Source organism: Xiphias gladius, chromosome 6 (genome assembly GCF_016859285.1).
Source record: "Xiphias gladius isolate SHS-SW01 ecotype Sanya breed wild chromosome 6, ASM1685928v1, whole genome shotgun sequence".
Taxonomy (NCBI): Eukaryota; Metazoa; Chordata; class Actinopteri; order Istiophoriformes; family Xiphiidae; genus Xiphias; species Xiphias gladius.
The window spans coordinates 17,370,183-17,383,464 of NC_053405.1; the positions used below are offsets into that span (position 1 = coordinate 17,370,183).

General features: G+C 40.9%; 1 protein-coding gene across 1 annotated transcript in view; it reads left to right on the forward strand.

Moving 5' to 3' along the window:
- agbl4 (AGBL carboxypeptidase 4) overlaps window positions 1-13,282 on the forward strand; it is a 277,105-nt gene that overhangs the window by 112,104 nt on the left and 151,719 nt on the right. The window lies entirely within an intron of this gene.

Consider the following 13,282-nt stretch of genomic DNA (forward strand, 5'->3'; position numbering starts at 1 on the left):
GCCCTGACATCTGTCATCAGTTGATGGAGGGCATCCAAAGAAACGCTAGGCATCTGCCACCCTGAGCTATCTGCGTCTGCTAGCCTAGCACCGACCATGTCATAGCACACTGGTCGCAGGCTAATGGGGAGAGACAATGGGCATGACACGGTAGACAGGAAAGATGAACTGCTGTCTACAATACTGCACAGTGCAACACGATGCTCCCTCTGTTTTGACTCCATGTGGTGTAGTTGCAACTTTGCACTCAGAGTTTCTCTGTTGTGCTCATGGAAATATGGATTTTTCACAGTGCCAGAGCCACTACGGTTTCTCATCCAACCATTTATTTACAGTGAAGCTGGCAAGTACTTGGTTTAAAATTGGTGTTATTTCTCAGGTGAGGTTAGTTACGCTGTCAGTTAAGTCACTGTGTAGACAGCGCTACAGTATTAAGCAAAGTTATATCCCTGTTTCTTATATTTGGCAACAGTTTGAAGCGTTGGTAATTAAACTGACATTTTCTGCCAGGTAATTATTGTCCCAGGTTATGAAAATGCCACTTTATGAATGGTCTTGGCTTCTCATTTGACATAATCGTAGATGTCTGAGGCTCTAATCTGTACAGGAGCCTTGTTGGGTCATTTAGGTCCAAAAGCTTTTCTTAATACGTTAATTATGCAACACTGGGCGTATTTATGTTTCAATAAGCTCTAATAAATAGGTATTTAAGTGACAGCCACAGTGGGAGGTAACATTGCTGAGGCCCGACTCCATTTACCTCCCCAGGCTAATACTGTTTTAACCGCTCCTTTCAGCACTGTGCCATCTAAGAGGCATCATGTCTCAAGCACTTGTAGAGCCATTTTCAACTATCTAGGGCTTCCAAGACCACAGCTGACATTGTTTGTGTCCCCACAAAGTGGTCAAGATGCTTCTAACACAACCACCTCTATTTGACTTTCCATGAGCACAACAAAGCACCGACAGCTCCTAAAGTAGCAATCTTCTTTTTGACAGTTACAGATATGGAATAAATAAAAAGGCAGAGCGTGGAGAGCTTCGCCTGTCTGATCCAAACTCAAACAGGACAGGATAAAGAAGGTACAGAGAGAGGGAGAGAGAGAGAGAGAGAGGGAGACTTGCAAAGAAACAGACAGAAAGAGGATAGAGGAAGAAAAACACAAAGTACAAGAAAGAGAGATTACTGAGACAGGTAGACAGTGAGGAGAGAATGAGAGAGAGTGAGCTGGAAATGATTGCTCCCCCACTCCCCACCAACCTCCATCCAACACCCCATGTCTGTATTTATCAAAAGAATCGTCAGTATTAGCTCAGGAGTTGAAGCCTTTATCTCCCCGTGCAGGTGCGTTATGTCCTAGGGTCCCAGCATCGTTTGGTGCTGGAGGCTGCAAGGCTTGGCTGGCCTTGGCTAAGCTGGACGTCTCAGTGAGAGACAACTGGCAGATTACAGTCCTGCAGGACGTTCACTGCTACAGGTGGAAGGATCTATCCTCTATTCCCTTCTCGATCCCTTTCTCTTACATCCCTTACTCCATGACTCCTCTAGCCAGGAGACATCAGAGCTGACAGAGTTCCACGTTTACTCTATCATTTGGTATTTAAACACAGCTACAGGTTGCGTGTTTGATAAATAATGATTAATGGATAAACTAATTAAAAGGGACTGTATTATTTGTGAAATTTGAAACAGACTGATGGCTTTTACTCTGTCAGCGATCAGACTCCTGCGGAGCAAAAAAAGTGAATTGGATTAGCTACTATCCATCCATAGTATGTGGAGCTTGTTTTTTATATTGTTTTGCTGTATTGTTTTGTGTTGTGGGCATCATTAAATTAATAGCATAATAACAATATCTTATATTTAACAATTGATTAACAACTTCTTGGAGCTAGATCTGTTTAGTTGAGACGCCAGTGAATAAAAGAAAATCAGTTTTTTCTTGCAAATGTTAGCATCATATTCATTAATCACTATGACTTCCAAAAATATTAAATCTCTGAAATTAAAATGTCTCTCGTGATTGGTAATTGCCATAAAGTTCAAAGTGGAAAAAATGCCAAGAAATTGCGAAAAGGAGCCTGAGTGTTTGTGAGAAAGAGGAAAGAGTGTAAATCCTATTTTCTTGTACTAGTCTGTCGAACACAACGGCCCCCTTGGTGACACTAGGTGCCAACCACACTCCCTGCAGTCTTCTTGTTGTTAGACTGCTAGAGCAAAGGATTGCCCAGGATCCTTATTTTCCTAGATAAGCTAATTGGAAAGTCAGAAAGCGTGGTGTAATGTAGCTGTTGGAGGCCAGAATGTCATGGGGTGGGGTAATGGCCAGGATGACTGCATGAGACTGACTGCATCAACCAACAGATGCTTCATACAGAATCCGGTGTGGAGGAGAGTAGAAGATATTGGATAGAAACTAGATATTAGGGCTGCAATTAACAATTATTTTCATTATGGATTATCTGTAGGTTATTTTCTGAATTAGTTGATTGTTCAGTCTATGTAACTGCATAAGAGAGAGTGAAAAAAATAGCCATAACACATAATCGATGTATCAACTAATTGTTTCAGCTCTGCTACACATCTGTTTTAAAATATAATACAACAAGTATTCCTATCTGTGGAACATGAAGACCATAATACAATTAAATGACTTTACGACAAATTTCACATTGACATTTTTGCTTTATGTATGTATTGTGTAAGGTAAATACTGCTAAATAAAACACCAGTCAAACACAATTTACATGTAATTCTGAAATTATTTGACTTCACAATATAAAATACTTGTCTTCATTTCTAGCTTATGAGATCTGTGATTCATAATATATTGGAAATGTTCTGATGTGTGGTGTCTCTTTTAATTAACTTTCCACTTTTTCATCAGTCAGTAGATGTGTGGATAAAAATAGCTACACCTCTAACTGAGCTAACAGATGAACAGTCAGAGTTGGAAGAAATGGGTTGCCAAACATTGCTTCTAAAGTTAGAACCACCCAACCTTGATCAAGGGTAAATTCTTTTTCCTCTTGTATTTATGGGAGGCAACAAAAAACAGAGGAGTTCTTTTCAAGCAGTTGTGCTCAGCTTCCAGTCCGTCAGTCAGTCACACAGTGATTCACACGGTCAGTCAGTCAGTAAGACAGACAGACAGATAGACAGACAGACAGGCAATTTTGCTTTTCTACCAAAATCCTTCCTTTAAGCATGTGATGCAACAGCATTGTGAAATTCTATTTGGAGATGTCTGCCTCTCCATTGGGGTACGTGTTAGCAGTAATTGTTCTGTCAGTCAGCACAGCTCTGGCCTGCCTGCTTCCCTTGCCACTTGTTAAGCCCTGGCAGAGGTCTAGGGGCGAGGCGAGGTGAGGCAGGGAGAGGGAAAGAAAAAGGGTACCTCCACTGATCTGTGTGTCTCTCATCGCTCACCTTTGTCTGTCTTTACAGTGTTCTCAGGCAGACTTACTTCCCGCCTGTTTGTGCTCTTGTGTTCTCTTTCTCATCTTTTTTTAAAACTTATTTTCCCTGTTTTTTTAAATATGTTGCTTTGTTTTAGTTCTGCTTACTTCATTTATTTCAAAGTTTCTTTCACTGATTTTGTTTTGGTGAATCTGTTGTCCTGTTATCTCCTCTTTGTCCATATAGTATATTTGTCCATATTTAGTGCTATGCTTTATTGTTTGAATTTTCATACCCTCAGCCCCATTGTTAAACCTGCAATAATTGAATTTCATGGCCACTTGGGAGCAGAAGAAATAAGCTTAGAAAACAACACTGACATATAATCACCTTAAACAGTTGACATGGAAAACTTGGCAGCAAATAGTTGTTCATATTCCTCTTTTTAACTCCTTTTTTTTTTTTCTTGACTACGCTGCTAAATACTCAACACCAGTTAGTCACTGTTTGGTGCTGGGTTGTTTTTTTTAGAGCTTTTTTGGTGAAAACAGCCATCTGCAGCGGCTCAAAATTGTGCAGCACACCCTGGTAGATTAAAACCCCCCACAGGTAGATAAGTTCACTCAGTTTCAACCTAACGCCTTATTGTACTCTTTTCAGACTAACAAATTTTTGACCACACACCTGTCTGAGTTGCGTGTGCTGCAGTAATTGAGTGAGGATTAGAGGCTTCTCTGTACACAGCCGCCTAGTTAGCGTCTACCGATAGCCTGCATATGACGCATTTAGAGAACAATGATAAATTGTAGCAGCTACTGATAGTCTGTATGTGAGGCGTTTAGTAGATATCTATAAATTGTAGCTACAGAAAATAACCTGGGTTACAATCTCCCCCTCTAAACTGCATGAGTCACTGCGTGCACATCAGTCAGACACCCTGCCACCCACCATCACAAGTAAATTCTCAACCTGTGGGAAACATGCTAAAATGGTAATGTCAAGTGAGGGTGGAAACAGCAGCAATATGCTGAAACGTCTTTCTACACAACATGGGCTTAAATTCCAGGTATGCCTTGTATTTGTCACTCTACGCACAAGGGTCATTGGTTCACAACCGCGCAGCATGTTTGTTACAGAGGTACATATCCCATGTTATAATAACAATTAGCGCAAAGAAGGCAGGCTTAGCTACAGCTAGCTCAGAGATAATAAAATAGTTGCATTGACGTTGAAAACCTGTGTAGGCCTTTTTTCACACAGAAAATTTATCAGGATTGGACCGATAAGCAGAATCGATAATGGCATTTGTATCAATAAAATCTTATTAATTCCCATCCCTACCTTCAACATATACAAGTAATCATGTGAACAATTGTGCATATAAAGATATCGATCATGGCCACATTACAGTTGTTGCCAAACAGCAAAAATGACTTCAGAAATTCAGTCTTTTTTATGTTCCATCATAAAAGGATGTGTAGAAACAAATAAACGAAATGTCAGTCTCTCTTTTCACTGACACAAGCCTTTCTATATTTATTACATTGTGAAGTGACTCTGATTCAGATTTGAAATTTAGACAAAGACACAAATGAAATTATAAAAAATGCTACACCAAAAGGGATGTAGACCAGCTCATATTTTGTATCCATACAGTACCCATACTGGTCGGCCTTATATAGAAACCACCTATTAAGAACCGCCCATGCTCTTACTGCTGCACTGCCATGCTGGCCATCTGGGTCTGAAGGCAGTGAGTGTGTGACAGTAGTGAGGGAGATGGTCTCTCTCTTGAGGACAGGGTGTCAGGCAGCGAACCGAAGACAGAGAGACTGAAAAGGTTGTGTCAGAACCACAGCAGAGCTTGCTGACTCCTCCCTATGTTCAGCGAATTGTGCTCTCTTCGTCCTCCTCCTCCCCTGCCTCTGAGCCACTTGCACAATTAACCATGTGGCATGCCTTTTAATAATAGACCCTTTAATTGTCGACAAATGAAGAGTGATGTAAAATAGCTAATAGCTTAATTAATAGGGGAATTGAACGCTTGTTAATTAAGGGCAAACAGGACAAGGACTGGCTCTGGTAATTTGAGCAATAAAACTGAGACTAACGATTCATTTCCAAACAGACTCGCTTCATAAAAACATCAAGTGACCCCTGTTTTCTGTTTGAGAACCCTTGCAGCCCATCATAGCATTTACTATCATATCCCCAGACCAGAATCACATACACACACATGCGTAACGTAGGTATACGCAGAGGAAATGTAAAGAGGAATGTTCTGGCTTCCTACATATGAGATGCAACAAGACAAATCACAATTATATTGTGTCTTCATGTACATGCCACAGCAAAAGCCTCAGTGGTATGATACAATGTCTGAGTCGAAGTTTAGTATTAAAACCCAATTGGAATGAATGAATTGGAATGAATTTATTCCCTTTCTAGTTGTTGACTTATATTGCAACCAATTCATGGTGATATTTAGTACTGGAGTGTTCTGCCTCCTGTATTTCCCTCTTTGCTCATCTTCCTGTGGTTATACTTGTTAGACGTGAGGCTAAAGGGAGGAAATGGATTGTCAGCCAAGGCTTTACACATCCGCTGTCTTCCTCTAGAGACCAAAGTAGCTTTACTGTCGTTTCACATCCATGTTTGTCAGTTTCACAGCTTTACTGGGATCTTTTACTGTAACATAATTTTTATTACACGTATACTGTGCCTGCGGCCTGTATCTCTGTGTTGGTGCGTGTATGTTTAATTTAAAACAGAGACTATGTTCTGTGCTGTTTCCTCGGTCTAAGTCCCATTTTGGGAGTGAGAACCATTGCAATCATTCAACAGTCTATGGGTTTTATATAAGATTCTTAGATTAAAAAAACGTTATATATGATGTTTCCTCTCCGTCAACATTGTCTGTGCGATAAGGGACACGGACAAAATCTTTTAATAAAAACCAAGCGCAGGAGAAATTGAGACACACACACACACACACACACACACACCTAATTATCTGTCACTGGTTTGACTGCTGACAGGAAATGGAGTGATGTATTAATCTGAGTGAATATTTTGGAAAAAGAAGAAAGGAATACCTGATGTACTGTAGCCGTGAAAGTGGTTTGGTAACTCTAGCCAAAATCTGGAGAGGTTTTCACGATCCTGGGCAATTACTTCCCTTTCCACCTCACTCCACTTGTCTTTAAAGACTTCGGAGAGGAAAGTGATCAGTGTTTTATTAGATGAAATGGCACCTCTCTCCATCTCCACTTTTTTTCCATCTGGGAGTCTTTATTCTTCTGGGTAAAACAAACCGGAGACGGAGACAGAGAGGAAGAGAGAATGAGAGAGAGAGAGAGAAGCACCAATCAGAACAATCAACAGCACATGCAGCTTCCTTGTTCACAGAAACTCATTAGCATGCTGTCAGAAGAAGTGAAAGAGGATTATGTGGAAGAAATAATGGGACAAAATGTAACAAATAGATTAATAATCTTCTAGATGAGGATAAGGGTGTGTGTGAGTTATAGCACGTGTTTGTGCACAGTTTTTCCTGTAGAGAAAGGGTAGATAAAAAAAGAGAGAGCGAGGCGTATCGCGACAGAGGCAACTTGCTTCTGGCTCTCCATTCAACCCACAAATGACTTACCTGGACAGTTTTATGTTTGCCCGGAGGAGAATTAAAAAGGCACTTAATTTCCCCTTTTACAGGGTTGGTACGCATGTCAGCGCAGTCCTCCCTGAAAGTGCTCTAATCTAAATGCTTTTGTCAGGGGAGATTTGGTAGATTGCAGCAGGCAGAGGTACAAATTGGTTGTGTCATCTTATAATGAACTAGGTGATGTGTTGCAGTTTTTCTGCAGCCAACAGTCCCTTGATTACTGTACTGTAAGTCAGCGGCTGCTTTTACTATTGTAGGCTGAAGACCTCACCTTCACCCCTCTTTGGTCAGACAGCCTGTTCTCATGAACACTGCAAAATGTTTTGTCTTTGTAAGGCCAGTGCGACACAAGACAAAATTCTTAGTATTATTAGTGGTACTGTTTTTATACAAGTAGACTCCTCAACACATGCTGGTCTTACTTTGCACATATAGCAGGTAAGCCTGCATGCTCCGCAGAAAACTATGAGGGGTTTTGGGTGTTAATGCTTAGCTTATAGGCTGTTTGAACCTCATTGGGCGTGCTCAACACAATGGCGAGTTGACCCTCTGCCTACAACTAAAGGATTATTGGTATCTCAGGGATTCCACTGTCGAGTGTTTATGGGACATATTAGGACACTGTGTAGGACTACATTCTGCCCAAGACGGGTGTGTGTGTGTGTGTGTGTGTGTGTGTGTGTGTGTGTGTGTGTGTGTGTGTGTGTGTGTGTGTGTGTGTGTGTGTGTGTGTGTGTGTGTGTGTGTGTGTGTCAGCCACAATGATTTCAGCTAAGTCAGTGGTGTGGACCAGGTTCCAGCCTCACAGATGCTTCAGCACAGGCAGTATCTGCGATTAGCTGGCCCACAAAACCGTTGTGCTCTCTCCTTTGAAAATAGATAAAAAAATTCTTCTCATCCCCTAATTGCACTCACCTCTCATCCCTCTCAACGACTTTCTCATTTTTCTCTAATTTATGCATAAACTCTCTGCATAGATGGATGTCAGCATGAGCGTGTAGAGATACAAACACACACGTGGACACAAACACAACTTCCATTAGCTCTCAGTCAGTCATTTGTCTTAGCTAGCTGTCATTTGAACATCTTCCTCTTTTACCTTGCTCCTACATCTAAATTTGTGCTTTCACGTTGTTGTTTTTTTGTGTCAAGACACTTCTATGGTTGTGTTGCTTGCATGATTGTATTGAAATGGGTCTCCTCTCTGTGCTGCTCGAATGCATCTGGGTGTCAGAGATGTGAGCGGTGAAATGGAGTGTGAAGTTCGGGGGATTGGACTGTCTCAAAACTCATGATTGTGATTTAATTACTGCAGCAGAGTTAAAGTTACAAGAGGAAAAGATGTTTGGAAAAAAGAGAAAGAAGAAGTTAGAAAGATGATAAGTTGAGGGAATAATCTTATTTACTTACTCTTCCTCTCTTACATGCATTTTTATGCATTGGCCCTGATTGCACAAATGCTTGCTGAAAAAGGCTATAATATTACTGTTCATATCATATTTTTATATAGCTTCAACTGCCTTCTGATCATTTTGGGCATATGTTTATGCTCAGAGAAATCATCTCTGAAAAGCAAGAAACTGAGGAAGTATTTGGCAAAAGCTTGTCAAAATTACCATCAAGTAGCCATCAATCGAGTTCTCATCAAGTTATAAACATCTTATATTTTAGTGTCAAACTAGCTATAGCCTTTGTGTTATTCGAGTGGCTTGTTGTGGTGATATTTCAATTTGTTTCCCCAATGATTGAAATCATCTGAGAGAGCCCATTGTTGAATCATCAATTTCACGTTCCATCTGGAAATGGCCATTTAAAAAAATCCCCATGTGTCACTGTCACTGCGCAATACAGGATAACAGCTAAAGCGGACAGCGCAAACCACAGTGCAGCAGCTAAGCTGTTGTTTTCCTATAGAGAGAGCAATGCCACATAGCCAATCAGTGTGTATGTGTATTTTTGCCTGGGTGGCCTTTGGTGTGTGCAAAACATGTGCACATGGCTTCTTCTGTGAATGTGCGCATCTGTTTGTAGTTGCTTGTGTTTGTGTTTGTCAGCATGTTTGTTGACGACAGTGTAGGACATCAGGGTGGGATCGCTCTGAATGTGAGGAAACAGCTCATCTGAATATAGATGGTTCCCATCTGGAAGCGGTTGGCTTTGGCTTTTCATAATTTTGTAGGCAGCTAAGCATCTGGGACCCAATAATGAAACTAAAAGCCCAGGAAAAGGCCCTGGGCTACTGCATGCTGCCTGTAGCTGTCAGGAATGGAGGTAGGAGGATAGAAATAAGGAAGAGTGGAAGAATGGATGGAGGGGGACATGGGCCAAGAGGAAAGAGTGTGCTGAGAATATTTGGGGTCTTAAAGATACCTAGATGGCTCCTTTGAGAGAAAACCAAGTAGGCCATTAGAAAACGGAGCCATAAAATGAAGACAGTGGTGTCTTTATTGTGGCCCATTAACTCGGATGTTCATGCGGATATAGCTGCACTATGTGCCACTGTAATGTGCAATATAACAATGTCACAGCATACAATGATGCACTGTTAAAAAACACTCTGGTTAAGGAGAATTATGTTAATTACTAGCATCAGATTGTGAGAGAAGTTTCAGACCCCAATGGCTTACCTGCATTTTTTGCCTTGCCTACAAAGCAGGATTTTCCCTAGTCTGCCATTTTTCATCAATTTCTTTTCTTGTCCTCTGCATGAAACTGAAGAGAAAGGAAAGGAAAAGGTTTGCTCTTCTTAAAAAAGTGAATTAGGGAAAGGTTTGATGTCTTTCTGTTTTTCCACCACTGCTCCCACCATGTGCTTCACATCCTTTTGCCTTCATTCCAGTAATGTGGATGACCCTGATCAACTGTACGGTCCACAGTGGCTTCTCCTTGTGGTTTGCATAGGGAATGGAAAGCCATAGGCCCTTTTTCTTAAACTTTATTATTATAGCTCCTTTATTCCTCCCTCATCCTGATTTCCCAGTGGAAATGAAATGAAAGAGCAGTTGGTTCTCCTTTTTATTACTGTCATCTTTGTTTTCTGGCCCAGAGAGTAAGATTGCCTGATCTCAGAGAGTTGTACCCCCCCCCCCCCCATCTGAGGTCGTGGGGAAGAAAAACAATAAAAGAGAAAATAACAATCAGCATTACAGAAAAGTGACCTGTCAAAATGAGCGGGTCTGAAACTGGAGGGCCGCCAGCATGCCAACACCCACCAGTTGTTTATGATGGGATGAGTCAGTCAGAGTCTGATGGTGGCCTTCACTATCTGCCAACTCCCACAGTCCAGGAAAAGATGTTTTAGAGGAGATAAGGATCACAGACAGTAGGGGGGGATGTGGAGAGAGGAGGTGTGGGGGGGTGGAAGAAGGGTGGAAGGTGAGAAAGACGAATGGAAGACAGGGAGTAGCTGCAAAAAAGTGGGGGTTAAAGGCTAGAGGAGGAGGTGGAGGGGAAGATGAAGGAGGATGACTCCCCTGAGGTTCCTACTAACCCCGCGGAGACATGCTGACGGGGGATCAGACTCCTCATGCACAGCGCCTCAAATCATTTATTCATCGGCTTCATTAAGAGAGAATTACAAGGCTGCTTAAGGACCCCCAGGTCACTCACTGTTCTCCGTCATCACTATTCTTAATGAAAGCCTCCAGTGTGTCCTAACTGTCAGCTGTTTATGGCTGGTAATATTGTGAATTTTGAGCAACAATTACTGTAAACTAAAGGACAACTTTGCAGCATTTAGACCATTTTACTTAAAGTTATTTGCATTGTGCTGCTGTTTTTCTACTACTATATGTCAATGTATAGTACTGTATATACAGTGTCAGTGCAGTAGCAGATACAGTAGTAGTACAGTAGTACTGCTAATCAAATGTAATGGCACAGAATGATTTATGTAAATTTTGCATTATTCTCACAATGAATGCTTGTGATTTTGAAACAGCAGACACTAACCTTCATTAACAGCCTGTGTTGGTCTCTACAGTGTCTCCTGCCTATCTCATCTAACTTCAGCTATCAGACAGTACAACACAACAGTGATTGTCCTCTGGACCTTCACACGTGTAATTATAACCGAGGAAGATAATTAAGGAGGCGGAGAGGAAGACAGATCTTGTCATTTAGTGAACAATACCGTCCAATCTACTCATGTGTATTCTGCTTCCTGATTTATCAGCTGACATGTCAGCGCAATCAGCCAGAAAGTTCCTTGTTCCATTTGAAAGCCATGAATGTCAACACACAAACCTCTAATCTAGTTCTGATCCACAAGTTGATGACATCTGAATATGCATGGACCAAACAGTAGGGTTCATGTTGCTACATGTTGCTGTTATCTCTCATAAATCTCACCTCCTGGTCATCAAGCAGTCTGTCAAAGAGCAGTGTGATTGTAACGTCCCTTATTTATTTGTGGTGATAATATAATATATAATGTAATAAAATAGATTTAATTTTTCTGTGATGGATGGGTTTTGTACTTCATAAGGATCATAATTTAAGATTTGATTATTATGTGGTTGAAATAAAAAGCTGTCATATGTCTTGTCCCAGGGTTTAAACTGGAGTCTGTGTAATTGTAAGTAGAATGAATACACCTGAAGTTTACACATAGGCATGCAGCAGTAGATCACCAATGTAGGCACCTGCATTGGATTTATCTTTTTTTGTAAAATTATTGAGAAACGTGACAGAAAAATTTGTCTGAAACATGTCCAATGTAGACACACTTCAAAACTGTTGATGTAACCGAGAAAAAAAAAAGAATAACGGCTTTTGACAAGTTGTCAAACTCAAATTAAATTCGTACATAAGCATGACTATGGGTCTATAGCCTAAAATGCTCACAATGACAATACTAACATGCTGATGATTATCAAGTATAATTTTTACCATGTTCATCATCTTACTTTAGAGTTTTACCATGCTGCCATCTGCTAATCACGACCAAACACAATGTACAACTGAGGCTGATGGGAATGTTGTTAGTTTTGCAAGTATTTGGTTATGAACCAGAGAATTGGACAAATTAAACTTTTGACCTGATGGTGGTGCTAAATAAAAAGTTAAGGGATCACCAAAGTTATTACAGTTCATCCCACGGGGAACATGAATGTCTACCAAATTTCATGGCAATCCATCCAATAGTTAATGAGTCATTTCGTTCAGAACTACAGATGTCAAACTCACGGTGGCACTAGAGGGAAAATCAGGGGATTACCAAAGTAGACTGGATGCATCGTCTAGGAACAATGAAAGTTTGAACAAAATTTCATGGCAATCCATCCAAATTACACTTTCAGACTCGCCCAAAGTTGCAGACTGATCAATCTACAAACCATCATTGCCATCCCTAAAGCCACCCTGATAGCCTGGCTAAAGAATGAAATCTGGGCAATACTGATACAAGAAAAACAATGCACAACACAAAAGCATTTTGCAAATAAATCAGTTTCTTAGAAGATTTCAGTTGGTGTTCTGGTAGATGTTTATGTTTTCTAAATATCGTTTGAAGGAATATTTATGAGGAGCAGTAATCTCTGGGCTGTGGGTGCTTGGCATGTGTGTTAGAGGCACACAAGTAAGCTAGTATAAGAGATGGAATCTATAGAGTCAAAGTATAGGGACCTAGTGATGCATTCTGTTCAGCTGGCTGGAAAAATGAATGAATATATAAATAAAAATGTTTTTTGATGCATTCAGTGGACAGTTCAAATTTGTTACGATTTTTGATGTGGGACTGGGGTTTAAATATTGAAATACACATACACATGATGCTACACACACTCTATGACTACTCCAGAGGGAATTAGCACTGAAGACCCCTGACAGGGGTGATTTGCTGATTTGCATTTGATCATCTCCTTCAGTATCTGTATTTCAGCTTGGCTTGCCACAATAATGTCTTTATATATGGGCTTTTGTATATTTGTCATTACAGGCTTGTGTACAATACATATGAATACATTCACATTTCACTGTGTGTCTTCATGCAGTCTGGCACCTTCCCAGATCCCCTGGCCAGACCAGCAGCTGACAGACCGAGATTGCCCTCTCATCAAGCCACTTTATCGTTGGGTCCACAGATTTCAAGGGGGCTGTCAAAGACCAAGCTGAGGAGCCTTCTCACTCCTTTAATACCAACAAGCTCTTGCACCACTGGTGTCAAGTGGCAAAACTTGGCCAGTGAGCCCTTGAAAAGAGTGGTCATGTGAGTGAAGTAC